The sequence below is a fragment of the Macrotis lagotis genome, chromosome 2 (assembly GCF_037893015.1).
Source record: "Macrotis lagotis isolate mMagLag1 chromosome 2, bilby.v1.9.chrom.fasta, whole genome shotgun sequence".
Taxonomy (NCBI): Eukaryota; Metazoa; Chordata; class Mammalia; order Peramelemorphia; family Peramelidae; genus Macrotis; species Macrotis lagotis.
The window spans coordinates 20,065,023-20,070,543 of NC_133659.1; the positions used below are offsets into that span (position 1 = coordinate 20,065,023).

The window sequence follows — 5,521 nt, forward strand, 5'->3', positions numbered from 1 at the left end:
CTGGATCACAAGCTTGCCAACCCCTTTAAAGAAATTTTTTTTAATTTTTTTTTTTATTCTTAGATTTTTCAAGGCAATGGGGTTAAGTGGCTTGCCCAAGGCCACATGGCTAGGTAATTATTAAATGTCTGAGGTTGGATTTGAACTCAGGTCCTCCTGACTCCAAGGCCACTGTGCCACCTAGTTGCCCCTTGCCAACCCTTTCCTGAAAGATCAGCCAAGTTGTCCTCCAACTGGGAAGGGGAGGTGTCCTTTTCCTCCCCTCTGCTGGGTGGAGAGTGCCTTCTTTATAATCAGTTTGGGTGTCTCCTCCTTTATGAAGCCTTCCTTGATCTTCCCAGCTGAACACCCTCTCCCCTTCCTCGAATGTCCCAGACCTCTCTTTTTGCCCCTTCCCACATTCTGTTTTGTGTGGTGCTCATCCTGCATCTGTTATCTCTGGATCTTCCTCAAGGCCCAGCAGAGGGCAGTTTCTATGAAAAGTTCTATATGAAAATGCTTATTAAAGGTTTATTGAATTGGAAGGATAAGACAGAGATAAAGATAAAGATATAGCAGACATGGCAACTGGAGGAGAACTCTCCATATGGCAGCCAGCTTGGAACCTCAGTGTATGGTACAAAGCCCATATTTATGTCTTGGGTGTTCTTCTTTATGCATAGGATAGAGAAAGAAAACTTGGGGCAACCTGAGTTCAAATCCAGGATGCCCCCATGTCCTAACTAGAGCATTCACTAGCTGTGGGAGCCTGGGCAAGTCAGTTTACCCTTGTCTGCCTCAGTTTCCTCTTCTGCTTCCCAGAACTATTGAGGATTAAACTGAACATATTTATAAACTTTGCAGCACTATAAAAATGTTGACTATTATCATCATGATTATTATTGTTACCTATTGTCTTCTGCATTGGAATGAAAGTTTCTGGAAGGCAGGAGCTTCTTTGGTTTTTTTTAACTCCCCAGAACTCAGAAGGGTGCCTGGTACCCAGAAGTCAACCAGTCAACAACCAAACAGAAGCATTTATATTGAGGGAGCCATAGGAGGGTCTTGGGGGAGGGAGAGTGACATGGCTAGATCTGTGTTTTAGGAAAGTCACGTGGCAACTGAGTGGAAAATGGACCAAATGGGGAGAGACTGGGGCAGGATGACCTTTCTGTGAGCCCCATTTTTACATCTGCATCGATGAGATAGTGAGAGTGAACGTTTCCTGTGGCCCTGCTAGATGCCAGCTCCAGAAAACACAAATACAATGACAGCACCACCACCACCCTCAACCTTGAGGGACTTACATTCTCCTAGGGAAATAAATGCCTCAGTGTCATTCCTAGAGAGTAAATGAAAAATGCATATAAAATAAACTCTCTAGATTGGTAGGATGCTATGGGGCAAAGGGGAGTTACTCACAACTCGGGGGATCAGGAAAAGGCCCCTGGTGGAAGATGGCCAAGGAGTTCTTAAAGAGACAAAGGTGAATAAAGAAGGCAGGCCAGGTAGGAGAAAGAGCCTGTGGTCAAGAGGTGAAATGCCCAGGAGGAATAGCAAGTCAGTCAGGGAGGGAGGGTCTGGTGGAATCCTCCAGAAGGATAAAGAGAGTGGAACAACCTTGCAAAGGGCTTTAAATCCCAAACACAAATGTTTGCATTTTTATCCTAGTGGCAATAGGGAGCACTTCCTGACTCTGGAGCGGCTGAAGGGACTATAGCTAAGTCCTTTGAGTACCAACAATGATATTTCCCCTGGACTGGAACCAATAACTGTATTTTACATAATTATAACTTCAAATAGAGTGAATTTGTATGCCGCCACTTCTTGGGATTCACTGCTCATATTGATTTGGACCAGGTAATATTATTGGTATCTCCATGGCTGGATTGGAAAAGGGAAAGACCAGGAGAAAGGAGACCAATTACAGTGATGAAAGTTTGAAGAAGGGTCATAAGTCACATGAGTGGAAAGAAGGAAACAAATGTGGAAGATGAACTCAATGGGAAATAGCAAGTACAGCTCTGGCCATGTTGACTTTCCAGAGGTCATAGGATCCTGGATCTCTAAGAGATAAAGAGATGCGATCTAAGACACAACACTTAGAAATGATGAGTGAACTCTTGGGAACTGATAAGGTCACGACAGAGAGCCTCCATTGATATAGAAATTTAGAATCTTAGTTATTGAGCTAGAAGGGATCTTCTGGGGTCCCTGAGGAAACTGAGGCCCAGGGAAGTCAATGAATTTGGTCAAGGTCACACAGTAGTAAAGTTGCCAATCTTTCCTCTTCTACCCCCTTACATAGCCTCTTTCCTAAATTAGTCTTTTACCATGTTTTTGTGGAGTATCACAACAGTTTCCTAATTGGTCTTCCTGCTTCTAGTCTCTCCTCTCTCCCATCTATTCTCCCAGAAAGGCCAAAATGCTATTTCCTGGGACAGGTAGGTGGTGCAGTGGATAGATTAAGTACCAACCTTCAAGTTAGGGGGTGTCTGAATTCAGATTCAGTCTCAGACACTTACCTAAAGTGTGGCCCTCTTATTGACTCCAAAGAGAAAGAAATATGAGAGGGAGGAAGGGAGGAAGGAAGGAAGGAAGGAAGGAAGGAAGGAAGGAAGGAAGGAAGGAAGGAGGAAGGAGGGAGGAAGGGAAAGGCAAAGGAAGGGAAGGAAGGAAAGGAAGGAGGGTTATATTCCCCAAATCCAGATGTGACCATGTCATCGTCCCACTAGAATCCTCATCCTGTCACTTTACAATCTGGCTCTCCCCTGCCTCTATGACTTTATTTCACAATATTCACCTTTCTCTACCCTCCATTACATGACCTACTAGCCGATTCCATGCACAAAAAATCCATCTCCTTTTCTGTTCCAAGTGATCCCAAGTCTGAACAATACCCACCAGCTCATCACCTTGGAATCTCCAGCTTCTTCACCTGCTACAAAAGACCTTTTGGTGGGGGCAGCTAGGTGACACAGTAGGTAGAGCACCAGCCCTGGAGTCAGGAGGACTTGGGTTCAAATCTGACCTCAGACACTCAATAATTACCTAGCTGTGTGGCCTTGGGCAAGCCACTTAACCCCATTTGTCTTGCAAAAACCTTTAAAAAAAAAAAAGACCTTTTGGATCCCCTCCCCTCCCCAGCTAGTGCTGCTCTCTGCTTCTTGGAAAGAGATGGTATATATTTCATAGTCACTTTATGTAATCCCCTTCAGAATGTAAAATCTTGAGGGTAGTCTGCTTTATTTTTTATCTTTATAGCCCTAGTCTTCTAGTCTCTAGAATGGTGAATGATACTTGAATCGCAACTGTACACTCAAAAGCTCTATGTGTTAATCAGATTCTTCGAGGAACCCTTAGAGAGGACAAGACAGGAAACTTGGTCTTCTAGAAATTTACCATCGACTCTTACACCAAGGGGTGTAAACTACAGCATGGCAGTTTCTTCCCCGGTTGCAATTGGGATGGGCCTGCTATGATATCTATCTCATTAATAACAACCAAATACTTTGAAAGTACCACCCCTCATAGATTATCATTATGATGGGCTCTTCAAAAGGATAAAGGGAAGGGACTCCCAGCTCCAGAAAAAACATGGGAAGAAGCCACTAGACAGATGAAAAAAATGTTAGAGCACTCTGGATCAACAAGGAATAGATAATTTTCTCACAAATTTTGACTCTACTAATTACCTATGAGACCTTGGGCAAATAACTCTGGGCCTCAATTTCCTCATCTGGAGAATGAGGGGTTGACTAGATGGTCACTAAGATCCCTTCCAGCTACAAATCTATGATCCTCTGGGAATATAAACAATTTCTTGACTTCTTTCTCCCACTCCACTTCACTCGGCTTCTAATGGCAATAACTAGTTCTCAGAACATGTTCTGTCATGGTCCTGGGACTCACAGAATGTTAGAACCAAGAGAGATTAGACTCAGTATCACTGTACCATTCAATAGAATCTTACCTCTTTAAAGGTAGAGTCAATCACATCTCATTTTTGTTTCTCTTTTTTCTACTGTATAGGAGGACCCTTAGAGTAGAGTGAACAGAACCCAAAAGATTGAGAAAGACATGATACCCAAGGTAAGTAAAGAGACAGCAAGTAAACAACTGGATGCCCTTGATGAATTCAAGTCATCTGACCCAGACCAACCATAGCCTGGGGAACAGAAAGAAATAAAGAACTTGGTTACTTGGACACTGTTGAATGATCTTTGGAAGATGCTGGTGAACCCATTTAAGAATGGATGATAAATTGTGATATCTGTACCAACAAGGATAATGCTAGAACCCAAGAGATGATGAATGTGAAAAATTAAGAAAAAGATCAAGAAATTTATTCAAATTAATGCTGAGTGAAGAAACCTGGAAAAAGTCTGTGTATCAGAACTACAACAATATAAATGGAAAGAACATTCAAAACTATCTGCTGCATCATTAGTATAATCAAGCTTGGCCCCAATGAAAAAATGGGAAATTGCCTCCCCCAACCTTTTTGTAGTGGTGGGGGGACCCTGAAGAAACAAATGTATGCCTCTGCATAGCTTACTTTAACTCTTAGGTCCTCAGTAAAGTGAAAGGGTTGGTCTGTTAGTGGGTATGATAGATAAGACATTGTCACTGGTCTCTGAAAGACTGGGAAGATTTTATAGATAAAGAAACTGAGAAGTTAGGTGACTTATCCATGGTCATATATCAAGTAAGTGTCAATGGTAAGGATCTGAATCCAGGACTTTCCTAGAAACAAATATCCTATTCCTTATGATCTTTATCCAAGAGAAAAAAATGTTGATATTTTGTGTATTTATGAATGCCCCCCCCAGCTAGTCCTTATGTAATAAAAAAGAAAAATCTATTTAGCAAAACTAAATGTGAAAATATGTGCAATATTTCTCTCCCTCACATCTGAAAAGAAGGGAGGTTCATTTTTTCATCACTTCTTTGGGGTAAGTCTGCTTTTCTTTTATTTTGAATAATTTCCTTCAATTGCTATAAAAATGATTTTTTTTGCAAGGCAAATGGGGTTAAGTGGCTTGCCCAAGGCCACACAGCTAGGTCATTATTAAGTGTCTGAGACTGGATTTGAAGCCAGGTACTCCTGACTCCAGGGCCAGTGCTTTATCCACTGTGCCACCTAGCCACCCCTAAAAATGATTTTTAACATTTTTTTATTTTGAGTTCCAAATTCTTTCCCTGCCTTTCTATTCCCATTCTTTGAGATGGTAAATAATTTCATATAGGTTGCATGTGTGCAATTATATAACTCATATTTCCATATTAATCATGTTGTAAAAACAAAAAAAACAGGCCAAAATATAAAACAAAATCAGTTTTGAAAATAAAGTAAAAAGTAGCATGCTTTAGTCTGCATTCAGACCATACTAGTAGACCACCTAAACTTTCTCCTCTCAGAATTAGATAAATCTAGCCAAAAAATAAACAAGAAAGAATTTAAGGAGGTGGATAGAATTTTAGAAAAGTTAAATATAATAGACCTCTGGAGAAAACTGAATGAGAATACCTGGTGCCTACA

General features: G+C 41.3%; 1 protein-coding gene across 1 annotated transcript in view; it reads left to right on the forward strand.

Annotated features, from left to right (window-relative positions):
• Positions 1–4,868, forward strand: part of MYSM1 (Myb like, SWIRM and MPN domains 1) — a 56,020-nt gene extending 51,152 nt beyond the window's left edge. The window contains exon 21 of the mRNA XM_074221317.1: positions 4,012–4,868. The gene's annotated coding sequence lies outside the window, so the exon portion shown is untranslated. The remainder of the gene's footprint in view (positions 1–4,011) is intronic.
• The last annotated feature ends 653 nt before the right edge of the window (positions 4,869–5,521 follow it).